Below are 25,144 nucleotides of genomic sequence, written 5' to 3'. Positions count from 1 at the left end.
TGGTCTTACATCAGCTACAGAAGGAGGAATTGGCTGCTCAGAAAAGCAGTAGAGATTATAAAAGTAACTAAATCACACCTTTTTCGCTGATTTTCAAATCAGAGCATGAGTGGCTCAGTCCTGTGTAGTTTCTAACTTCTCACAACAGCCGTGGCATAGTACTAAATTAAATGTGTCACTTTTTTCACATTAAAAATCTTAAAATTTTGATGGCTATAAAACAATACACTGTGAACTAGACTAATAAGTGTGACAAGTTTGGTTTTTTTTTTTCATTTTATTGCTTTTATTTAGTTTCCATTTACTCTATTCCCACATGGGTGAAAGACAGGGAATAAGAGGGTAACTATCTGTAAAATGAAAGGGTTTTTTAGGCAGAAATAATACTTTCTTTAACTTTCTTTTGCTGAGAATTTCTTGTAAATGCTAACTTGTTTTATTTTAAACCATAAACCAGAAGCACACATTATCAAACTAACTCCACAGTAATTTTAATTGTTTCCCTCCTTTTATAATCTAATTCTTTGTTTCCAGGCATTTGTGACTTATCACTCATGACCTCAGGAGACTATTGTTCTTTCCTAATTCCAAGGATACTTTTATCACAGAAAACATGCTGGTGAGCATGTCACCGACATGTTTTATGAAAAATCCTTTCCTTAGGATTTTTCCCCTCCTGAGAAACTGAGAGGCCTCAGGAACAAACTGTAAACAATTCTTATCTGCTGCTGTGGAATGCAACAGGGGGAATCTGTGATTGGCCTCATCTGGTTGTTTCCAATTAAGGGCCAATCACAGATTACCTGTCCGGCCGGTCTCGGTCTGAGAGAAGACCTTTGTTATTCATTCCTTTTCTATTCTTAGCTTAGCCTTGTAGTGAAATCCTTTCCTCTATTCTTTTAGTATAGTTTTAATATATTATATCTATCATATAATAATAAATCAAGCCTTCTGAAACATGGAGCCAACTTTCTCGTCTCTTCCCTCATCCTGGAACCCCTGTGAACAAGATCACAGTGAGCATGGTTCCTGTATTTAGGAAACTGTGGTCTTTAAACTTTTTATTTGCCACCGATTTCACAGCTAGACTAACTTGCTGCAAAGATTTTGCATTCCTCATCAGTAGAACTCAAAAAGGAAATTTTTCTATTTTTTTTTTTTTTAATATGACCTAAGATTAACTCTTTGGCAGGAGAAACGTTACATTTTCATTAGTCCTACAGCTATGTGTGTAAGATGTTATCTTTCTGCCTTTCAGACAAGTAGCATGGTCATTGAGTCATTTAGGGGCAAATCCTGAGAAAGCAAATGTTAACAATTTAGGGACAAATCCTGAGAAAGTAGGTGTTAACAATCATGTATGACAGCAGATGCCTTCTCTGTTTCATTAATGTTGCCACCTGCAGAAGAATTTCACCAAAGGGAACCTGAGGAATTAATAATTTAAGTTTGCCACTGACTATTCCTTATGTGTGTAAGGTCAGCATATGAAATCTTTGGGTAAGGGATTGCGAGATGGGGGCCACAGAAACCAGGACTATCATCTCCTAAGCACTATAGAAAGAGATTCACAGAAATTTTGCAAGATTGGTAAGCCTTCAATTCTCTTTAAACTCTCATCTTAACACAGTTAAGGAGGATCTGTAGTTTTGTTTAAGGTTGTTATTTTGTCCTTTATTTCTGTAAAATCCTATTGCATCCAGTCAGAAATAAAATATGCAATATTTTGAGTGAGATATTCTAGTGTAAACTTCTATTATTTCCCAGTGCAGCATAAGCATGTATGTCTGCATAGATTAAATTGTCTTGCATTTTCTCCTTTCTTTATGGGGTGTGGAGAAAGTTGAAACTTAAACCTCTGAAACAAAGGGAATAAAACCTGAAGGAAATCACAGAATTGGTCAGGTTGGAAGGGACCTCAGTGGATGGACCAGCCTCCTTGCTCAAGCAGGGTCATCCTAGAGCACGTGGCACAGGATTGTGTCCAGATGAGGAAGGAAAGCCCACAGTCTCTCTGGGCAGTCTGTTTCAGTGCTCCATCACTCCCACAGTAAAGAAGCTCTTCCTCATATGTAGGTTGAACTCCCTGTGCATCAACTTCTGCCCATTGCTTTTGGTTCTATTGTTTGGCACCACCAACAAGAGCCTGGAAATGTTCTTATGACACTTTTCCTTTAGATATTTATGCACTTTAATGAGTTAATATGAATGGAGATAGCTGGAATATAAACCCTGTATTTTCTGTAAAACAGCTAGAAGAGATCATCCTTAGCCATGCCTACATCTTCTTGCTAAACCTCACTAAGAGATGTCAGATTCTTTTGACCCAAGGTTAGTTGCCACCAATTACTGGTGTTTGCAGCGTCCTCCCGTAAATGTTTTAAAGTCAGATGACAAACAGGCTTAAAGCTTCCAGGATTATTTTTGGTGTGGTCAGAGTAATCAATCACACTAGGCTTTTTTGACCATAAAAATTATAAGGCTTTGAACTCTTCCTTAACATTTCCCAGAGCAGCTGTCTTCTTTGTTTTCCTAGCATATCTCTACTGCATAGGGAATGCTATAATGTTATGATCTCCCAGAGGAATATCATACTCTAGTGATCAAAGAAGGAAAAAATCAGAGGAAAATGTTAGAAACCATATGAAGAGTATGAAAATGAGTTAAGAAGTATAAAGCATTTAAACTATTCCACTGCACTAGCACTCCTGTCATTTCTATTTTTTACTTTGTTGAAAAGCTATTTTTCTATAATCTGCCACAGGGAGTCATTAGGACATCACCAGAAGATCTCTGCCTTCTTACTTCCTCAATGATAAATGTAACTGCTTTCTCTCATTGTTCTTCTCTAAAGTTATCTCTACATGTTTGCTGTCATATCCCACAAGGCAAATAATCTATTTCCAAATAATGCTGGCAAAACCAGTATTACAGGAAGAATGGTGCTAATCAACATATAATTAACACATACTAAGAAAATTTTAAAGTTCCAACCCAATTTATTTTCTTACGGAAGAGATCTCAAAAAATTAACACCACAGAAAAAAAAATAGCTAAGATTTATTGTAGAATTGCTATTAAATCTTATATCATTACTCCTTTTATCTATGAGACATCCAAATAAGGCTCAAAGTCTAAACTGATTATATTTCTGACATTCTGAGACTAAATTGGACTGACTAAAAATTTGAAACTCCTAGGTAACTAAATATGAAAGTCCCATCTCATGATAACCAGAACTAATTTCAAGACTTGACAGAGGTACATATTTTGGGTATTTTGCAGAACCAGATGGTAGAAGAGAATATATGTGATACAAAGAATGTAAAATTAAAATAAGTATCCTAATATAGCATTAATACAATTTTTGTCAGGGGAATAATAAAAAATGAAACCACATATTTTTCCTGATAGCTTTCCACCTATCTGTTCCACTTACCCACATTTTTATTGGCAGTGGTATTCCTGCACCCTGATGTCCTGATTCTTTCAGGGTCAGAGGGTTAGACCTAATTTCTGATTCAGTCATCTGCCAGTTAGGTGCCAGCATACCACCCATGTTGGTATGGTGTCTGAACACAAGTATTAGGCACCCAGACTTATCTGTTGGATGTTCTGTTAGAAGCTGTGTCCCTGGGCAGAATGGAAGGTCTCTGGAGCAGAGACAGAGTGCACAGGGGAGACATTCTACTCTCCCTGAGGAGCAGCAAAAGTTTTTCAGTTTTCAAAAGCAAAATCAATGCATTTTATGAAGACAAATGCAGAGAAAACACATATCCCATGAAAATAATTTCTGTAGAAAACTCTTCATCAGTTTACTATAGGGGATTTCCTAAGAGAAAAACTTCCATTTTTCCTTGTTATGACACTATTATAAAAATGCAGACTTTGAAAAGAAAAGAAAACCAAAAACTAAAAAATGGAGGGTTTATGACATTTTATTGGTGACAACAGCCTTATGAAGAAGACTTTGCATAAAAAATAAATTATGGAGCTAGAGAACCTGCATGGAGAATTAAGCCTATTTGAAGCATTTTGGACAGTAGTCCTTTGAAAAACTCATCCTAAAAGGAGGCTGTTGCTAGGATACCATGGCTGCTGTCATCAGTGTAATGTGGTGGCATATATAAAATGTGGTGTGTTTATATATACTTTTTTTTCTTTCCTTGTTAACGAGAGATCTTGGCCAATGAGCACCATAGACTATAAGCAATGTTTTCAAATCTACCTGCTATATTAAAGATTGAATAGAACATTCAATTTCATGCTGAAAAGACAAAGTGGAGTTAGTCTTCAAAGTGAAGCCCATCAAAGAATGTCACAAGAAACAGCCACAATGCTTGTTAGCTGCTTGAATACAAGAACTCAGACACATGGTTCAGAAGCGAGCTGAGAACAGAAGCTAGAGAGACTAAAGGAAATGACTAACAGATGTTGTAGCTGAGGTGAGGGAAGTGTGTAGACATTTCATTCTGCTGGAATCAAAGACAACTAAAACCATAAGGAGCAAAAATGACCATAAATGGGTGCTTAAATAGTCTTCTGATTGGGAATGGCTAGTTAGCTGAAATGATCAAAACAGAGGATCAAAGGAGTGTATGCAAACTATACAGATCTGAAGTCAAATTTGTTTTGTGGGCAAAATTATGACTCTGTTTAGACAGCACAACATCTCCTCAACTAGAAGAGTCCATTAGATAGCCTTCAGTGTGTTTTCATGTCAAAGAAATTGTCCAAGGTTCTCCAGGCTTTTCAGGTATGCATGCTATCTATTTCAGTGCAGTTTTGCCTCTGGGAGTCCAGGCCTGCAGTCAGAGCAGAACAGTTCACAAAGAAAATCAGCTTGCATGACAAATTTTGTACTCTGCCTCAGGAAGAGTGCAAAGGTATTCTCTCCTAATTAAAATATGAATGCTGTCATATGATAATTTTCCTTGTGAGAAATAACAAGCTCACTAATTAAATGTGCAATTTCGTGACATTTAAACAGGTCAGTTCTCTTTTCCATGTGTCTGATCATTTATTTGAGGTGCTACTTTCAGGCATGTTTATTATACTAACCAGTATTAATAACCAGCATAACAGACCCTTCTAAAACAGAAAGGGTAAGTAATGTAGTTCTGTCCTTTTTCTCAACTGTAGTTATATTAATATAGAAAATATTTTAATTAAATAGAGAATAGAGATTTCATTTTTATTAAGTACTCATCATCTTTCTGTGCTTCCTATGTATGTCTTCTGATGTCTGTCTTTCATAAGGTTATGTTTTTATTCAATTGGACTTTAATGAATCAAATGTTATTGCATAAAACTCAAAGAACATGTCAAGACAGACCAACTTTAATTTAGTGATGTAAAACATCCTGAAAAGGACGCTATTGTGGATAGAGTGCTAGTTTTGGTATGGATAGACTGGAAGACCTGTGGGCACAGACTTTTATTTTTAAAAGCTATGTCAGTTCCACAGCTCTATTAACTGAAAAAATATATTGACTTTTAGTGTCATGGTGAGAATATGATAAATCATGTTCTAAGTGTAGGTTTCAACAAGTCAATCTAAAATTACATTTTCACAGAAAATTCGAACCTTCTTGAAATTTCATTTAGTCTGAATGGGATTGAAGAGTTCAAATTTTCAAATATTCTGCAAATCAAAATTTTAAAAGCATTCTCTTTTGAAAAAAGCAAACCCAGTCCCTGTGAATTTACCAAGTTATTAATCACAGAATCACAACAAAAGCTGAGATGGAAGAGATCCACAAGGATCAAGTCAAACACCTGGCTCTGGACAGCTCCATCCCCAAGAGTCCCACCATGTACCTGAGTGCATTGTCCAAACACTTCTTGAACTCAGGCAGATTTGATGCCATGACTATATCCCTGGGGAGCCTGTTCCAGTGCCCCTTTTCCTAATATCCAACCTAAACCTCCCTTGACACAACTTCAGGCCATTCCCCTGGATCCTGTCACTGGACACCACAGAGTGATCACCACAGATCAGTGCCTGCCCCTGGTCTTCCCTTCACGAGGGAGTTGTAACTGCAATGGGGTCTCCCCTCTGTCTTAATGAAATATAAGCTCCTTATTTCATAACGTTATTAAGATGTATGAAGAAGGTGTATGAGTTACAGTTTTAAATGTTTTGAAGTAGGGAATGGCTTTTCTCACCAGATGTCTAAAGACAATCTGGTATTTATTACCATCTCCTTTGTTCTTCAGCAGTATGAACTTATTTTATGTGATCCTTCTGATTAAAACCAAATGCATGTCCTTCATTGCTTTGACTTTCAAGGCTTGGATTTTTTTAATTTGTTTTTTTTTTTTCTTTCCATAAGTGAGATGTCTGCCAGGGGGTTGACCTGTTACCTTTATGCTGCAATTTATGAAGAGGTTACAGCAGTCAACTGTTTGTTACCCTGCTGCAGGGACACAGAGTAGGCAACATATCTATTGTGTAGCATTGCAGCTCTCAGACCAGGATAGTCATTGCAATTAGCAACTCTTTGAGCTCATATACCAGATTATTAGCTGAAGCAGTAAGAAACAGATAGACTGCCTGCTTAGGACAGAGAGCTAGGGCAATAACCTCATACACTGCAGCAGTGGGAAATGGCAAAACATGTCAGAGCTCTCAGAAATTATAATTTTCTGTGTGTAGCTAAGGTTGACAGTTGACTTTCGTATAATGAGGAATGAATTACTCAGAATAAAAGTAGTGCTTTATCTTGAGTTTTGATCATTCTTATTTTAATGTGTGAAAAGACACTGAACGCTTTAGCACCTGTGATATTTTATCTTTTTATCTTTTCAGTCTTAAATTATCCAAACCCTAGGTATTCTGCTTTAAACCCTTTAATTTATCTTAAATTTTAAGGTATGGAAAGGTCTTAATTTGATAGGTCTTTCTCCATAAATTAGTGACTTCCAGAAAGATTTAACAACAGCCTAAAGCAGATACTCAAACAGGGCAGGACAAACCCAGTAGGTAAATAAGCACTGAATTGCACTTAAGCCTCTTTTCAACTAGGCTTCAGTATGAATACTGGCAACTGAACTGACAAATTCAATTGCCAAAACTACACTTAGTGCCACTTGAGGTTTCCTAAATTGTCTGTCTGCACACAGGTGATATATATGCCACATGGCAGGGTAAGGACCTAATTTAGGTATTAATATTGAATTGAATCCTTCCTCTGTACTTCTGATGGCTGAAGTTAAATGTTATAAAAATCTATCTAAAAAAGAAAATGCAGTTGACTAAAAACATCTGCTGAAGCCAGTTGCTATTGCAATATTCTAGGGTGTACAAGATAGCTGCATCAGACTGTCAGGTATGCACAGGCCCTACAAAAGACCAATTCAAATTTTATGCCAGTGGCTGAAAATCTTAAAAGAAATCTCTTGAAAAGAAGTCTTAAACATAATTCTGAACCACTGTAAATCTCTTCCGATGATGCTGTCTCTAAACTACCACATTAAAAAAATATAAATATTGGTAGAAGGAGAAATAAAAATGGTGTGTTTATTATGTTGTAATTATTAACATATTAAATTTACTCTACTTGGTTTCAATTAGATGTAAGCCTGGAAGAACTGCAGATTTGGGAAAGAATTATTTCTTCTTAGATACCGTTTGTAGTTTCAAATTTCCCTTTTTGACCTATATATTGTAGAATAAGGATTTATTGAAATCTGAGCTTTGATAGATTACAAGTGTTCCCTATGGTTTTTATGTTTCCTTACATGAAAATTCATCTCTTTCAAAATCCATAAAAGGCAAAATACGTTGCTAGTCTATATATATATAAATCCACTTTCCTTTATATCTAGAAAATCTTATTTTGTACAGGGTTAAAAGATAATGATTTATATATATCTCAGAGTCTTATTCTGCATTCTGGGTCACTCATTCCAGTATTTAATTTAATTTTTTAATGATAAATATTGCTATTCAAAACTTCTCATCACTGAAAAAAAAATTACCAAAAAAGGAAGAGGCCTAGAACCTGGCTGAAATATGTAGGTTATTACTATCTGAGAAGACATGGACCTAAAGCTGTTAATATGCTATGGAATGCACAGGAGTTCATCCTTCCTGGACTCTGTTGGCCACGCTGCTGCTATGGAGCACAGTTTGTTGACAGGTAATGAAGAGAAATGTGGTCTTTAAGATAACTGTGATTCAGCACACTGACTATTTGAAAAATAAATTGGATGCAGAACTGACATGATTGTAATATACATGGGTCATTTGTTGGAATATGCAAAGGAACTGTATTAAAAACTAAGACAAAAATAAGAATAGTGTCAAAATTAGAGATAGATTCTATATGCATGAATCAAGGAATAGTTTGAGTTGGAAGGGACCTTTTAAAGGTAATCAAGTCTTTTTTTATCACTAGGTTCCATTTTTTAATATTGATTTGTAATTTTCAAATGTTTAAGATTGGAAAAAATTAATTTTGTAGGATTAATTTTGAGCCAGGCCTTGGTAATAAATAATTGGCTTTTGTGAAAATTAAAAATACACAAACTACATAAACATACCTCTCTAAGTGCATTGTTTTTAATTATAAGTTATGGTATTTTTTCACCCTGTGACACTTCTTACTTTCTCTGCAGATCAGCCAGAGCATAGTAATAATGAAAGCACATTTCAGTCACAACAGTAACGCAAAACATTGCTAGCACCTCTGGACCATGCTACATTGCATGGAGGAGCACGTTCAGAGATGCATGAAACAGACACATTGCACACAAATCCTTCTAGGAAGTTAGCTCTAACACTTCAGTGATGAAGTGACATTCATCTGTGACACCTCAAAAAAAGAGTTTAAAATATCTTATTCCCAGGAAAACAACTACTGTCTCTGTTTATTTTTCATTGAATAAAACAACAGAAAATTAACTGAAAGTAATTTAACGATGTGAAGAGGATCACACTCCATTGAGCTACCAGCCATCAGGTAATCCCAGACAGTGCTTACTGACCAATACCCCAATTTATATTTCACACTCACCAGAATGCTGATATACAGAAAATATTAGTTATTTGCTAGTTGGGCTGTTTATGCACTAAAAAGGAGAACATGAATTGAGCAATGTAAAAGAAAGTGTTCACAGCTGCAGTGATTCCCATCTCCCAGATGAAAAAAAGTCAGCAGTGCTGTGCCAGGACTAGGATTCCAGTACCAATATCTATTTTTTATGAGACTAAACCCCTTCTCCATTTACTCATTATTGTCAGTATTCCAACATTGCTGATACTCACACGCTCTGCTATACATTAAACATAATCCTAGAGCAGTGTTTAGAGTGAGCATCCAGCATACAAAAAACCACTCTCTATGTAGATAATTCCTGAGCTTTCTAGCTGGAGGGTTGGAAAGTGCTGGGTCAGAGGATTCCTTCCCCCAAAGGAATGCATGGGTGCACAGCGCTGCCTCCAGTGGGCTGCAGAGCTCACCTTGGTGCTAGCCTTGCTAAGGTTGCTGCTGCTGCACTGAGAAAAGGGGGAAGCACTGCTCAGAGAGATTTTGCCTGGTTACAAAATTCAGTGAGGTAGGGACCCCCACACACCCTACAGTCAGAGTTGCCCCTCTAGGCAGTAGTTCTCTAAGTGTGTGTGCATGAACACATGGGTTTGTACAGGCTGGGAAACTGTTCAAAACTGTAAAACACCTTTATGAGGTCTGATGCAATATGCAGATTTGCCAATGGATAAAAGATTTAAAAATAAAACATGTTTGGCAACTTCCAGTTCCTGCTTGCCAACTTGGAAAGGAGAAGAGTGATCAGGGTAAAGTAATTAAACATTTTTAGCCTTCCTTTTCCATGTTATTGTCTTCATTTTATTGCTCAGTGTTAAGCTAGCCTAAATATTGCTTCAAAGCATGAGCTCTGAGGTCCTCCCCTCCTTGCACTCACAGGCAGTGTTCTCAGCCACAGTCTCTAGTCACCGCTTGTGAGTAATCACAGACTGGCACATCTACCACTGAACACAACAGAGCACAAATCTGGTTAGCAGAAAAGACTGCACTTTATAGCCTTTAGCTCAGCAATAAGATGTTTTTGAGATTCCTCCTTGTACAGTGCATTGTAATGGGTTGTGTGATTAACAAGCACCACTGCCAATGGAGTCAGGCACCAGAGCAAAACATTTCCCTGCTCTTGCCAAGCAACAAATTTAGGGCCCAATTCAGCTTGAGTACAGCCAGTTTCCTTGCTACAGAAGCTGGCCATGATTTTTACTGAAATAAGCCCTTTGCTTTTAGAATGCAGATGAGCGTTCAAGACAACCTAATTAAAAACATCAATGATTTTTTTCCATTGCTGTTTGCTTCTGCTTGACATGATTTAATGTCAGATAGCTCTAAGCATCAGAGCTTTTCTAGATGTATAGCTGCAGCAAAGGATTCTTCATCCATCCCAGCCACAGTGTACCTTCTGCTAGATGACCTTTTTTTTTTTTTTTTTTTTAATTCTAGAAATGTAAATCACTTCTTCCAAGATGATGTTCCCTTCCTATTAAGCTACTACTTTCTCAAATATTCATGTTGGCTTCCCAGCATAATAATAAAATCACCTCTTAGCCTCTACAAAATATTTTTATAGTCAGTTTGTTTGGGCACAAAAATACTCTGCAAGCAAAATATGGATAACTCACAGGTACAAAACAATTCTTTATCGGCCAGTACACGTAAAACACAGCTGGTATTTAGTGAACTGTGGGGCTAAGCATGGGGGTGCTCACAGTCCAGTACAGCAGCTGGAAAGCCTTCACCAGGCAGGCAGGTACTGCTGAGGAGTGAGGGGTTGGTGGCCATGGCTCCCAAGAGCCACCCTGGGGCAGAGCTGCTCCTCCCTCTTCCTCCATCAACACTGATGGATCAACCCCAACCTGGCAGTTCCTCACTGTCCCTGGCTAGACCAGCCTTCAGCTACCTTCATTTATTTTCCTTGAGGTGTTAGCATTTCATGTAGATGTTTTCTCTGCTGAGTCCTTGTTCTCCTGGCTTCCACAGATCAGCAGTCCTGCCGCTCTCTGTAATTTTTTCCTTTTCTTATCCCGGTCCAGACGGTCTCACAGCTCTGGCTCAGCAGTCTGAGTCAAGGTTACACAGCTGGAGTGTATCAAAGCTGGACTCCCTACTCAAGCAGCTAAAACCCCAGCAGTGGGGGGGCTACAGAGAGAGGGCAACAGTGTGCCATGGCATCATATGTGATTCTTTCTTGGACACTGTTTTATTCCCCTCACACCTCATTCCTGATTGCTTCCCTGATCCTTCTGACTCCAGTCCCTGTTTTTCCCCCCCAGTCTGGAATTCTGGAAGAACAACTACAACTACTAGCTTACTTCAATTACTCTTTAGTTTTGTAACACTTGCCACCCAGAGTTGCCACCAACTGGCTGTCCAGTACCAATTTGCAATCTACTATATTATAGAAACAATGTTGAGCACAAGTTTCTCACTGTAGGGTTACAATACCCTTTCAGTGGGGAAAGGATATAATTCTGGACCTTTTCTCCTATGAGTGAGCAGAATTTAAGCCAAGGAAATATGTTTTCTTCTCCTTTAATCCTCTTCACAGCAAAATTTAAGAGGAACCCCCAGAAAAGACACCATATGCTTGAGAATATGCCATCATATACTTTGTGAGCCCTGTAGTTGCTGCTGCCCTTCAGCCAGTAAAACTGCAAACAGCAATGTTTCTAGGTAGCCAGATCCTGTTTATCACAGTACATAAATCCTGTGTGACCAAACTGATCATGAAGTGTAGCAGTCATTTCTCTGGAGCTTTCTGAAACCTTCAGCAAGTCATCAAAGTCCTCTTTCCTGGGCAGGGAAAAGAAAAAAAAAATCATTTAAACACAAATGATATATTTACTTACATGATAAATGGGGATCTGTTCTTGAATCTAGTTGTAGGATAACTTCCAAACTGTGTTGTGGAGTCAGCCAAGATATAACATATATTCAGACAGGGTAATATTGATCTGAAGTGGTTCACTGTGAATCCAGAAAATTGTGGCTCACTTCCAGCATTTCAAACATAGAACTACATAGGAAAAATACAACTTCTATTCAGATGCTTAATTCGAGTCTAAAATTTTTCTGGACAGAAACTGTATCAAAATCAATCAACTGATTTACTATTCTTCCTCAATTTCACAATATTGTCTCTGTGCAGTCTTTTTACAGAATGTAAAAAGAGCTGAAAATACATATACAATGGGAACATTAAACTGAATTTATGCCACAAATGAATGCATAGTGCATAAACATCAATCCTGATCTGACTGTTTTGCTCATCTAAGCAGAACAAAGCAGTCAGTAAAACCTTTCAGGAACATCCATCGAATAATATAGCACACAGCTATCCCTCGGGTCTAATCTGAAAGTCATCTCCACCTGACTCAAGACACAAAACCCACATTTTTGCATACATTACTCTGGACCCACCCTAGAGTGATCCACAATCTGATTTTCAAAGTCCTTTTAGGACTGAGCCTTCTTTCTCTTTCCCCACTTGCTCTAATCACAAGTAAAGAAGAAAGAAATAAAAGTTTGTAGAAGGCTAGAAATGATGGACCAAGAAATTGCAGAACCACCATTGCTGGATTTTCTGCAGCTATGACTTTCAGTATATGGATGAATTTCATACACAGCAGGAGGGGCCAAAAGACACCACTGTGTTGCATTTGGGCATTCCACATACTGCTGAATTTGGGGTACAGCCACCTGTTGGTGGCTGTAGGTGGACTAAGGTAGATTTTTTTTACCCAGGATCAGCAGTTATAAGCTTAAACATAAATTTATGGTTAAACCTAACATTCAATATAGATATAACCAGACCCACACAGATAAGTATAGTCTTGTATTGGAGAATTTCTTCTTCTGCAGTATATTCATTTAAACAACCTACTATTTTCTCCTCAAACTACTTGTCAATTTAACCCAAATTTCCTGTATAATTTTAGGTGGAAGAATTAAGAAGTTATAATACTCTGGAGGACTGAATGCTCAATGCTCTAACATTATGTTCTTTGTTTATTCTGTGAGAAGTGAACACCTTGAATAGTAGCAAATAATTTCAGGGGTTTTTTTCCAACTGAGGGAATCCAAAACCACAGCTTACACTAGTTATATGAATTCCCTAAATATGAACTGATTGCTCAGTCATTGATCAGTGCAGAAAGATGAGACACAAGTTCCTACCTCTTCATTAAGTGTGCTCACAAGAAAACTATTAACCCTTATATGGCTTCCTCAGGCATTGAAGTAAAAATTGATCTTTGAAAAATACCTAAACATTTTTGAGTATATGGTAAATATTAGCCCATAGCCCAGAACTTTGAAAATTAACCTTGAGCTCCAAGTTGCATTAAATAGTTAATTATTTCAGATATGCACAAAAAGCAAGTTCTTGTTTGGAACTGCTCACTAAAAGTTAAGGAATTAAAGTAGTAGTTCTGCATAATTCGGTTCCCCACATTATTTGTATGTATTAATTTCAGTGTTAATGCCAAATCTAGTAATTATTTCAAATACTGATTTCATCATTCCAAAACAAAACATTAAAAATAGCCATACTGAATTTTGTTATTAAGTAAGAGTTCAGCATTTTAGTGTTAGAATTCCAACAGAAATAAGAGAATTCTTGGGTTTTTTTAACATATACTCTGCCAAAATATTCCACACAGGCGTGTATTCTAGGCTAATATATGACAATGAAATAAATCAAAATTTGAGCAGTGCTGGTTTATTATTTCATTGCCATGTGAAGAGCTGATGAAATTGAACTGTTGTGTACCATGACATTTTGCCTGCATAATGCAATAACTGCTTTATGGAAAATAAGTTGAGAATCTCATTACTTGACCAAGATTTATGATGGAAGTTGTAAATGTATTTGCTTTCAATAAATCTGACAGAGATTGACCACCATCCTTGTTAACATTTTGATAGACATCCTCTTTTAATGGCACCTAATTACAAAACAGCCAGAGCAATATGGTACTAAGATCAAAATTCAGTCTAGAAATAGTAATAACTGCCAGATTTAACTCATACATTTCTTTTATGGAGATCAGAAATAGCCCTACTCTTTTCTGACATGCATATTAGAAAAGCTACTCAAAAAAGATCTGAACATTTTCTGAGGAATTATAGAATCCATCTCATCGGTTTTTCTGAAGTATTCCTAAAGCGTCTACTTCCATTATGTCAGTGTGAAGAGCTCCCCTGCCTGTCTCCAAAGGAAATCATATGCTTCCTGTTACTGGGTGATGCAAATCAGTGTGGTCTGCAAGTGAGCAATTCCTGGCACAGGCAAAAATAAGCTCAGGTGATATTTTACCTGTAATGTAATATATTGCATTCATTGTATATTCTGGGGATCAACCTATTTTACTTCATTTCCTCAAAATCCTTTTTCTCATTTTGTTCCAAAGCATGAAGTTGTTGTTGGAGCATACCCTCATTTCTCTTTGTGGTTAGTCTCTCTGTTACTGGGATTGGTGTGCAAAGATCAAAGCCAAAAAATTGCCTTTAGAATTTAACCTTTTTCCTAGAAAATTCTCAGTTTTATCAATACTGAGGATGCAGACATAGACAAAATTACAAACTAGAAAACCAGATAATACATGTTGCATTATAAATTTATTTTGGCAAGTGCCCAACAAAGCAGTGTTAAGAGAAAGTTAAATACATTTCAGGGTTGTACAAAAGGTTTTTTAAAAAACAGCCTTTAAAATGCACTTCAGTGGCACATGTTAAAATCCCTTATGCATCAGTTCACAGGAGAAACAGATCACTTCAGTAACTGACAAGTGTTTCTGCAAGGGGAAGTTTAATTCAGATGTTTCAATTTCAGTATTCAAATGCTGCAGTCATGTCTACCGTGGCTCACACAGACCGAGTGATTCAGGAGTCACGCAGGTGAATACAGAAGTAATACAATATGAGAAGCTTAAAAATGCAAAAAAATATAGGAACAAACACAGTCATTTTTGACTAAATAATTTATTATGAAATTTATTTTAAAAAAAGAAGCCTTCCAAATATTCTTCTGTTTAGGGGCTTCTTTTAGATTAGTCTGAAATTCATCTGTGCCATCAAGTTCTACTGGACTCTCTTATCTTTTCATCTTAGTTAAACTATCCTATCGCGTGAACAGACATCTTTATGCAAGTTAAAATCTTGTTTCGTCAGGACAGATTCAGATTGGTAACTGAGCCATGATTAATCATGTATCTAATTACATTGCATAACATAGTGCATAGATGAAGCTTAGTGTTTTCTGGACTTTGTTCCCATCCCTCATAGGTTACTTTTCTGTCTCCTTTCTGACATCTATTTTATACAGTCTCAGGTTCAGAAAAAAAAATCTTTTTTATTTTGTGGTGGGTTGACCTTGGCTAGTTGCCAGGCATCCACCAAGCCACTCTATCTCTCCTGCTCCTTAACAGGAAAGAGGGATAATGAAGAACACATAGATGGAGATAAGGGAGGTCACTTACCAATTGTCAAAGGGAAAACAGACTGGACTTGGGAAAATAAATTTAAGTTATTACCAAATAGAATAAAATAATAAGAATTAAGAAAAAAAATTTAAAAAAAAAAACAGATTCCCTCTACCTTTCCTTTCTTCCCAGGGCTCAACTTCACTCCCAACTCTTTTAACTCCTGTACCTCAAGTGGTGCAGTGGGATGGGGAGAAGGGTCAGTTGCAGTTGGTTCATAACACTCCATCTATGCTGTTCCTTTCTCCTCACAATTTTCCCTTGCTCCATCACAAGGGCTTACCCATTGGAGACAGTCCTTCATGAACTTCTGCAATATTAGTTCTTCTCACAGGCTGACTGGTCCAGCGTGGGTCCTGCTGTGGGGTGCTGTCCTTGGTCACAGGGTCACAGGTCTGACAGTAAACTCATTCCTGTGCGGTGTCCTCTCCATGGGCTGCAATTCCTGGCAGGAGGTCAAGCATAGGCCCTTCATGACTCACAGCTGCTTTTAAGAGCTATTCACCCATGCTGACGTGGGGCTGTCTACAGGCAGCAGGTGGCCATTAGCTCCTCAGAGGATATCCATGGGATGGAAGGAAAAACCTGTTACTACACTCTCTCTGCAGGTTGTAGGAGAAGCTCTGGTTGTATGCCTGGACTACCTCCTCTTTCTTCACTGACCTTGGGGCTTACAGAGTTGTTTCTCTTACATATTCTCACTCCTCTATCCCAGCTCTGGTGGATGCATTTTTCTTTTCTTAAATATGCTACCACAGAAGTGCTCCTGCTGTTTCTGATCAGCTCAGCTTTACTTAGTGGTGGTTCTGTCTTGGAGCCAGCTGGATCTCTGATGTAAGGGCAGCTCCTGGTGTCTCCCCAACAAAGATGCTCACACAGCCCCCAGATACCAAAACTTTGCCACATAGATCAAATTTGTTTTTTCAGTTTGTTTCACCTTACATAGTAAGGCTGTAGAATAATAATTAAAAAAAAATTTTAAAAAATCCCACAAACAAAAAACTTTAGAAATGTCTAAAATGCACATATTCATTGATGGCAAAAACAGACAGTGCTATTTTTTTATGCAGCCTGACTACTAGTAAAAATGGTTATTTAATTTCATCCTTTGCTGCGAACACTCACACCTAGTTAATTACTAAAAATTGATCTGTTTGCAACTCAAACTGTCTATCTTTTTCATTAGTCACTGTACTTAACCACACTGAACTATTCACTGTAACTTCTGGCAGCAGCTGAAGTCTTAGATTCCTCTGCAAGCATGAGAAATACTTCCCATCTTGAGGGATCTAAAGCTCTTCTCTAGCTCCCATACTGTAGACAAGATTCATCTCACTTAACTTCAGCTGACAAGTCTAGTCCTGGACAGAGACAGGAGATTTCAGGCAGGGGTTTATCTGTCTTAGATGCCATGGGCTTTGGATACTTTTCCTTATCTTTTGAAATAGTTTAGGAGAACAAAATTCCTGAGATTAAATCCATACTGTGGGTGGGCAAAAAATTCCTCAGTGGTAAGTGAACACTAGCAAATAAGTGGTCCTTAAAACACATTAATTGAAATCTTTCAAAAAAATAGAATATTACATATGTATAGACTTTCATACATTATCATAATAGACTTTATGTCAATGTCCTATGGTGAAGGCAAAAATATTTTTAGCACATAGGCTTAATTTGCAAGTATCAGTCTACTTACAGTGTAAGAGGGCCACACATTATTGCAGTAGATACATACAGCATACAGTCTGTGAAATACACAGGGACAGGAACACCAGAAACACCACTGGAGTTACTGTTGACTATAAAAAATGGGCTTTTTCAGTCAACATTTTTACACTGCAAACGTTTAAACATAGACCAGGAGGACTGCAGGCCTGTAGGATGCTGGATGTCTATTATGTGTTTTTTAGATGTGTTAGACCTAATGTCAGCATGGATCTACTGTGTGTTTGATCACTAAAACCCCTTAAGAGTATTAGACATAATTCCACAATTCATCTAATCTGTGCTGGAGTTTAATGTAAAGCCTGTTATGTTCACAACATCCATCTTTTTGCAGTGCTTTGCACATTAGGATGACTAATTTTAAAGTTAGCACTTCCATCTAACATGCAGTATAAGTAAGAAAGTTGAAATATGAAAGTGCACAGGTCGTTTAAGAAGTGTTCATACTAGAACTGTACAAAAGACAGAAACCTATTTTCTGACACTTTACCCTTATTATGTCCACAGACACTACAAAGATTTCCTTGGTATTCTGCTTTTACCATTTAGGTTAAAGACTAAAATCAACAAAATTATTTAGATAGGTAAAAGAGGAGAAGTTATGTGCTAAAGGGTACTCATATTTAAATATCTTGCAGATGAGAGTGTGCCCACAAATACAGCAGAAAACAATTTCCCTGGTTCCCTGAAGCTTAGTTGCTTTCAAAAAATGCAATTTTTGTTCCTCCTTCCAGATAATCTATCTGCCTACTGAGAGGGGTATTAACTATCCCAAGACAGTCCCATTCTCCTTAGCCCTCATTATCATTTCCCATCTTCTTCTCTGTAGAATTTAACCAGCTAAAACAACTCTCAGAACAAAACACTCTGGAGGCAAACTGCTTGTAATGCTTTTAAAGGTCGCTCCCCGTGCTTGCCACTTTGCTGTGAAAGCCAGCGTGGTAGGTGCTCCTGAAGCTGCCTGATGGGGTGTCTCTGCAGGGCTTGAACTCTTTCAGCATAGAATCAGTCTCACAGAAGACTCTCACAAGTTATTTATGAAAACAGTAGACGTTTCAAACATATAGCAGCATCTTCTTTTCAAGAAAACAACAGAAAACTGAGGACTTTTTAGCCGAACTACCATCAGTACCCCATAAGAGGCTGTAATATTGGGTTAGTCATCCAGGCTAAGAGTATGGAAAGGTGTTCTTGAAAGTTCTAGCGAAAAAAGGAAAAGCAATCAGTGCACAAATGCTTTTGTGTCCATTTTTAATGGTTTTCCAAAAATCTTTTTTTTTTTTTTTTTATGTAAAAGGAATTTAAATGAACTTATTTTTATGCAGCTAATCTTCAGTTAAAAAAAAAAAAAGTGATCATGATAATTTTGAAAATACTTTGTTTGGAACTAAGTTAACACTGGAATTCCTCGGTCTATTTAAACTTGTCATCTTCAATTGTTCATAGTGACAGATTTCCTAATGCTCACCAGGCACTCACGCATTTTATGTTTGTTGGAGTGTGCATCTTGTAATGTTCACAGCTTCACTGATTCAATCATTCCTATTTTTGCTACTGATTCGGAAAGACTCACAGTATGAGGGAGAACAACAGGAGTGAATTGGTGATGCTGATTTCATCCAAGCATTTTTTCAGGATTCATAAATATACAGAAAGCCTGATCTCACCATTTTCTTGGAAATGATTTAATTTTCATCTTTCTCTTGTCTTGCAGAAGACTTTTATTTTTAATTATTGTAGAGCACTGATTAAAAAAAAAAATCAAAGGAAGTAAAAAGAATACAGCAGCCTCTAGATAAGCATCTGCTCAAGCTGTTCAACTTTGTCTAAGTAGTTCCATACCTATATTTTGCAGAGACCTCAAAGACACTCTTTGCCTCACCCATTCAGTGAATGCAAAATCCCTCTTAGGAAGAAAAACATTTCATCCAACAAAACACATGAGCTTCCAAACAGCATGAGAACTTAGTAACCATTCAGAGTGACTAACCCAAATTTCTAGTCCAGAGCTTTTCAGTCCTTTTCAGTTTGTTTACCTGCATAAATTTCCCAAAGGAGATGTGGGTCCTTTAGAAATATCACACGTGTGTAGATTTCTGCAGCATATGGGAAGTTGGCTTTTTATTTACTGGGGGTTTTTTTTGCTGAAATCCACAGGGGTCTACAGAGCAAAGGCTGAAAATCCCTGTCCTGGTCTAAATCAGGCATTGCAGAGATGTGAGTATGCACTTCACCATTTACACTCCAGGGCTTTCCTCATCAAATGTTCACACAGGAGATGGCTTATGAGGCCAAGATTTCAATCAAATGCTGAATGGGCAGGGAGGAAACTGTGGGTTATGCATCAAACAGGAGGCAAGTTCCTTATACTTTTATTTTCCTAAAAAAAATCCAAAGGCTGTAACTTCATATGATTCATGATAGGAAAATTTTAACACGTTGATAGAACGTAGATCATTCAGATCTAGTTACGACCTTGTCACACAATATGATTTGTTGAGAACTTAAAAACTCTGAGATCTCCAGGGATAAGAAATACCTGGGCCACATTGTGTTCACAATGTAATTTAAAATATTTCTGGAATTTTTTAAAACTGTCCTCCATTAAAAAAGAAAATATTTATTTATTCTACTTACAGAATTTGGGGAAAAGGGACAGAAATACAGATTAGGTTAGGAAGCACATACAAAAGTGATGGTGACTTCTGGAAATAATGCAACTAAATAAAGACATCCAAGCCTCATCAGTTCATCCTGACTTTAAATTAAAATAGTTTGAGACTTTTTCACTTAACATGCTTATACCTATCATTCTTTCAGGTGAAAGCATGCAACTGTTTTCTTTACTGCACATTATACATAGACATATGGGCCATATTTTTAAATGGAGCTATGAAAAAAATATTTTGCTGCTATTAACACAAATCTGAAAGGAGACTATAGTAACAGCTGTGGCTGTATTACCTATCTAGGGGGCTCTCTGAAGTCTTTGCTTTTCACCATTGCACATTTGGTCTTTTCAAAACTCAGGTGAAATATAAGATTATAGAGCTGTCTAAAATCATGGAAGGTATTTTTATCTTAGTGCCTAATACAAGACTAAGTTTCTTTCATACACATGAAGCAACACCAACTAATGGCCTACTAATTGTACAAAGCTCAACAGAAATAAATCTGACCCAGCCCTCACACAGCTCAAACCCCCAAATATGCTCACAGTACCAGAACAATAAGCCAACAAAAGGATAATAAATAATGCTACTAATGTACAATGGAAGGTCAAATGATCATAATGCAGAATCTGTCACATGCACAATGAAGTGTAAACATACATATTAAATTAATAATTTTAAAATTAAAACCAACAGAATATGTTCTCTTATTTAAGAAAGTTTAGTGAAAGGGCAAAAATATATCTTCAAATAAACTAAGGTGTTTAAAAAGTAAGCTTAGTATTTCCAGGAAGCTCAAAAAATATGTTTTTCCCCCTTATTCTTTTAGAGCATAAATCATTAGGAGAGTTAAATGTAAAACAGCTTTTAAGGGAGTAGGATTCAGTCAATGAGATAAAGAGGCAAGTAGCTTGTGAACAGGAGAGCAGTTAAAAGTAAAGATTCATCAGGGATCTTACCTAATGAAGACAGAAAAGACCTTGGAGTGCCTGGAGTAGCTGCTATTTGAGGTTTTCAAGGACAGGCTAGTTAGTGTCAGCATTTGTCAACAACGACTGAGGTACAAATTATTCTCCTTTTTTATGAAGCTTGCATTAGTTTGTCTCCCACAGCCCCTTCCAGACCTCTTTTAGTAGAGATGCATGGATTTGGATTGGAAAATGACCTGAGAGCCTTCATAAAAAATGCTGAAAACTGTATTTTTTCTGCATCTGTTCCTGCATAGAAGAAAGTATTGGAGCACTTGAGAGCTTGATTTCTCACCCACATCTCAGCAGATCTCAAGAGAAAAGGTCACAAAACCAGTTACAGTTCTCTGATCCCAGACCCCCACCAATGTACAAGATAGGACTGAGTGTCTGGATTCAAGGAATGTGTTGGCTTGAGAGAGTATGCAAAGGTAGCATCACAGGGTGGAAACTCCCTCCTCTGTGGTGGTCCTTGCACAGGATACTGCCCCTGGCATTCTCTGTCCTTTTCAGAGGAGGCAAGAGGTAGGAGAAATAAGCTACACTAGCCACCACTTGGATCTTTCGTATGAATGAGTATAAACTCTTTCTATTTCTTAATGTTTATTTTAATTTATATTTACTTTAGAATGACATTCCCATTTCTAGCCTCGTTTTCCCCAGGTATTTGAATATTTATGCAGCTCAATAAACAAGAATATATAGAGATTGAATATTCTTTTATTAAAACACAGTGGCAGGATTGACAGAATATTTGTACTTTTCATGACTGATGTTGAAACTTGAAAATATAATTTTCCCAGAAGGCCTGCGTGGCTCCTGAAAAACCTGCCAGTTTTATATTTTACATTTGAGGGGGGAAAAAAGACCAAGAAAGAAAGAGAGAGAGAAAGAGAGAGAAAGAGAAGCAAGAGAGCAGAAGAGAGAGAGAAAGAGAGAAAGAGAGAAAGAGAGAAAGAGAGAAGAGACTGAAGACGAAGGACTTACGCAGTCCGTCACGGACTGAAGCCTTCTGCCTTCCTTCCTTCCTTCCTCCTTCCTTCCTTCCCTTCCTTCCTTCCTCCTTCCTCGTCCTTCCTTCCTTCTCCTTCCTTCCTTCCTTCCTTCCTTCCTTCCTTCCTTCCTTCCTTCCTTCCTTCCTTCCTTCCTTCCTTCCTTCTTCCTTCCCTTCCTTCCTCTTCCTTCCTTCCTTCCTTCCTTCCTTCCTTCCTCCTGCCTTCCTTCCTTCCTTCCTTCCTTCCTTCCTTCCTTCCTTCCTTCCTTCCTTCCTTCCTTCCGCCTTCCTTCCTTCCTTCCTTCCTTCCTGCTTCCTTGCTTCCTTTCTTCCTTCTTCCTTTCTTCCTTTCTTCCTTTCTCCTTTCTGTCCTTTCGTTCCTTTCTTCCTTGTCTTCCTTTCTTCCTTTCTTCCTTTCTCCTTTCTCCTTTGCTTCCTTTCTTTCCTTTCTGCCCTTTCTCCCTTTCTCCCTTTCTCCCTTGCTCCCTCCCTCGCCCTCCTCCCTCCCCTCCCTCCCTCCTCCCTCCCTCCCTCCCTCCCTCCCTCCCTCCACTCCCTCCTCCCGCCCTCCCTCCCTCCCTCCCGCCCTCCCTCCCTCCCTCCCTCCCTCCCTCCCCCTCCCTCCCTCCCTCCCTCCCGCCCTACCTCCCTCCCTCCCCTCCCTCCCTCCCTCCCTCCCGCCCTCCCTCCCTCCCTCCCTCCCTCCCTCCCTCCCTGCCCGCCCGCCCTCCCCCTCCCGCCCTCCCTCCTGCCGCTCCCCATTCGGCCTGTTGGGTCCTTTGAGCGCTGCAGTTAGCACCTGCCCTTTCCCAAGCACCTCTCCTGCTGCTGTTGGAGAGGCAGAGCCTGCACTGAGTAGCAGTCACAGTGCACACAGTTACAATGGCCATCAGTGTCAGGCGTTTTACGGTGACAGCCTCGCGCATCCCTTCGTGCCATCCTTGTTAGGAATAATCCGGTGGCACAGCACTGCATGGAACAGCTATGTGCATAGCAACAGCACCATCATTTCCTTTCTTTTTTTTCTGTGTGTCAGGCCATTAAATATCTACAGCTTCCCTACAACTTACCTTCCAGTTCTCTGTAGCACTAGGTAAAGAGTTCTGCTGCCATTTAATTCTCGGAGTTGCTGCTGGCAGAAATTAAAGGACACAAATCATGCTCACTCTTGAGCTGCTAATTCAGTGCTGATACAATCCTAACGACAGGGTAAGTTCCCCTGTAGTTAGGACTCAGGAATTTTTGCCCTGTGCTACCACTTAGTCTTTTCCTAATAGCAGTGCTGAAAATTTGGCATGAGATTTGTTCATGCAGATGCAGCCACAGAGACCTTGCTTTTATGCTTCATTTCTGCTATTTTCCTTAATTCAAAAATAATTCATTCTAGATTGAACATAAATGTTTTATTCTTTGACTATGGAAACAATGAGATGACAATCCACGACTAATCCCATTTTCAGTAACAATAACTGAAATGGTTTACTCAGCATGCATACATTTTAAAAGACACTTTCGTAACTGCATTTTACTAGAGGGCAGTAAAACCTTCTGCTTCGCTGAGCAAATCCTGTGTCCAAATCTTCATTTACATCCCTGTGTGGGCTGTTACACTGCAAACTTGGATCTGAGTGCATTTTCCTCCCACCTTCTTCTTCTTGCAGCCATTAAAGTTCATTTGAAGAATAACACTAGACCGACATTAAGCTAGAAGCACAATTGCTACTTGTGGGCATCTTCTGTTTTTTTGCAGTTTTAGTTAATCTATGTACAGGAATGCATTTATTTTTTTTTTAAATTTTGGTGGATTGTTTCTGGATTTTTTGGTTCTGAGCATCTTTGCATTGAAACACCATTCAGAAAAGCTCATTTTATTTATGAAAGCAAAAATATCTGCGAGCCTGCTCTAAATATCAAATATTATGGACAGGCATCAGGGGTTTTTTTGTGCACCATATTATGTAGGTAAAGAAACAGGGAAGCCCCTTTTCACACAGGCATCTTACTTCTATTTGCATTTTCCTTCTGAACTGCTGGGCAGTTGTATTCAAATACAGATTTTCTGATTAAGTGACTTGCAATATGCTCCCCACATGAATGAGACATCCTCAGTTATGCATGACAACCTTCTATTGTTAAGGTATTTTTCCCATTACGTAATACCAGTGTTGAAATTCCAATGTAGCTATATTAATTAGCAGAAAAACAAACCAGTTTTATTATCAAGAAGGATGTAGTTGGAAGCAGTTGGTTACTTAGCAACAGCTTCAGGTACTAAAACTTCTTTTACTAACAAGCAGGAAAAAAAAAAGGATACTGCTTACTACAGTACATTAGATCAGCATGCTTTGTGTAAAGGATTTTAACAGTCAAGAGATGTGACTGTGTTTAAGATTCCTTTTTCCAGTCACTAGTTCATTGTCAGCAGCATCTACAGAGCAGCTTTATGTGCATTCAGAGACAGCCAGGAAATTAGTTCTGCATGACTGACTCAGCACTGTAGCACTGAGAACCACTCTCACCCATTTCCTTAAACAATTGTTTATTTCTTGGGTGATAACAATGTTAAATATCACAATTCTAGATGGAAAAGCTCAGATGCTTTATTTGTATTAAAGGTAAAAATGTAATAGCACTAGTAAAGTGAAGTCCTAGCTTATTTCTGGCATTACAAGAAATTTTTTTTTGCAATTATTATTGAAATTATTCCCAGTAGCTTGTTTAGTGTTTTCTTTGATGCTAAGTGGAACTGAGAAGAAAAATGCCAGCAAACTAAAATCAAATGCAAGTAATAGTTCCTTATCAAAGTGAGAAATCTAAAATTAAATAAAATCTTTGAATCAAAAAGATTTATTAGACTTTTCATGATAGAAAAACAAGTCAGATCTTATTAAGACCTATATGCTTTGAGAATCCAGATGATTCAAGATAAAGCAAAGAGTTAGGGTTCAGGTGATAGATATTCAGTTGTTTCTTTTGGAGTTGCCTTTTGTCCAAGCTGCTTGGGATTCCCCAATGATGGGCATTTAGACATCTGCCCAAAGATAATCACTGAAAGGCCCAAGCAGGAGTTTGGCAAATTTGAACAGGCCCTGGGAAGGCATTTTGCTGCCCTTCAAATGCAATATAGAACAGTCTTGTCTCTAAGAAAACGCTGAGAACAGAGTGCATGCAGCATATTTCCTCTCTACCCAGATGAATTTATGAAGAGACATGATGTACTCAGCATTCATAGTATTGAAGCCTTCCCTGAAAATACGAA

The 25,144-nt window shown here is 38.0% G+C and overlaps 1 long non-coding RNA gene across 1 annotated transcript in view; it reads left to right on the top strand.

Annotated features, from left to right (window-relative positions):
• LOC127059378 (uncharacterized) overlaps nucleotides 1-25,144 on the top strand; it is a 768,519-nt gene that overhangs the window by 114,781 nt on the left and 628,594 nt on the right. The window lies entirely within an intron of this gene.

The sequence above is a fragment of the Serinus canaria genome, chromosome 3, assembly GCF_022539315.1.
Source record: "Serinus canaria isolate serCan28SL12 chromosome 3, serCan2020, whole genome shotgun sequence".
NCBI classification, from domain to species: Eukaryota; Metazoa; Chordata; class Aves; order Passeriformes; family Fringillidae; genus Serinus; species Serinus canaria.
The sequence above is the reverse complement of the archived record's forward strand: the minus strand, read 5'-3'. Positions and strand labels throughout refer to the sequence as shown.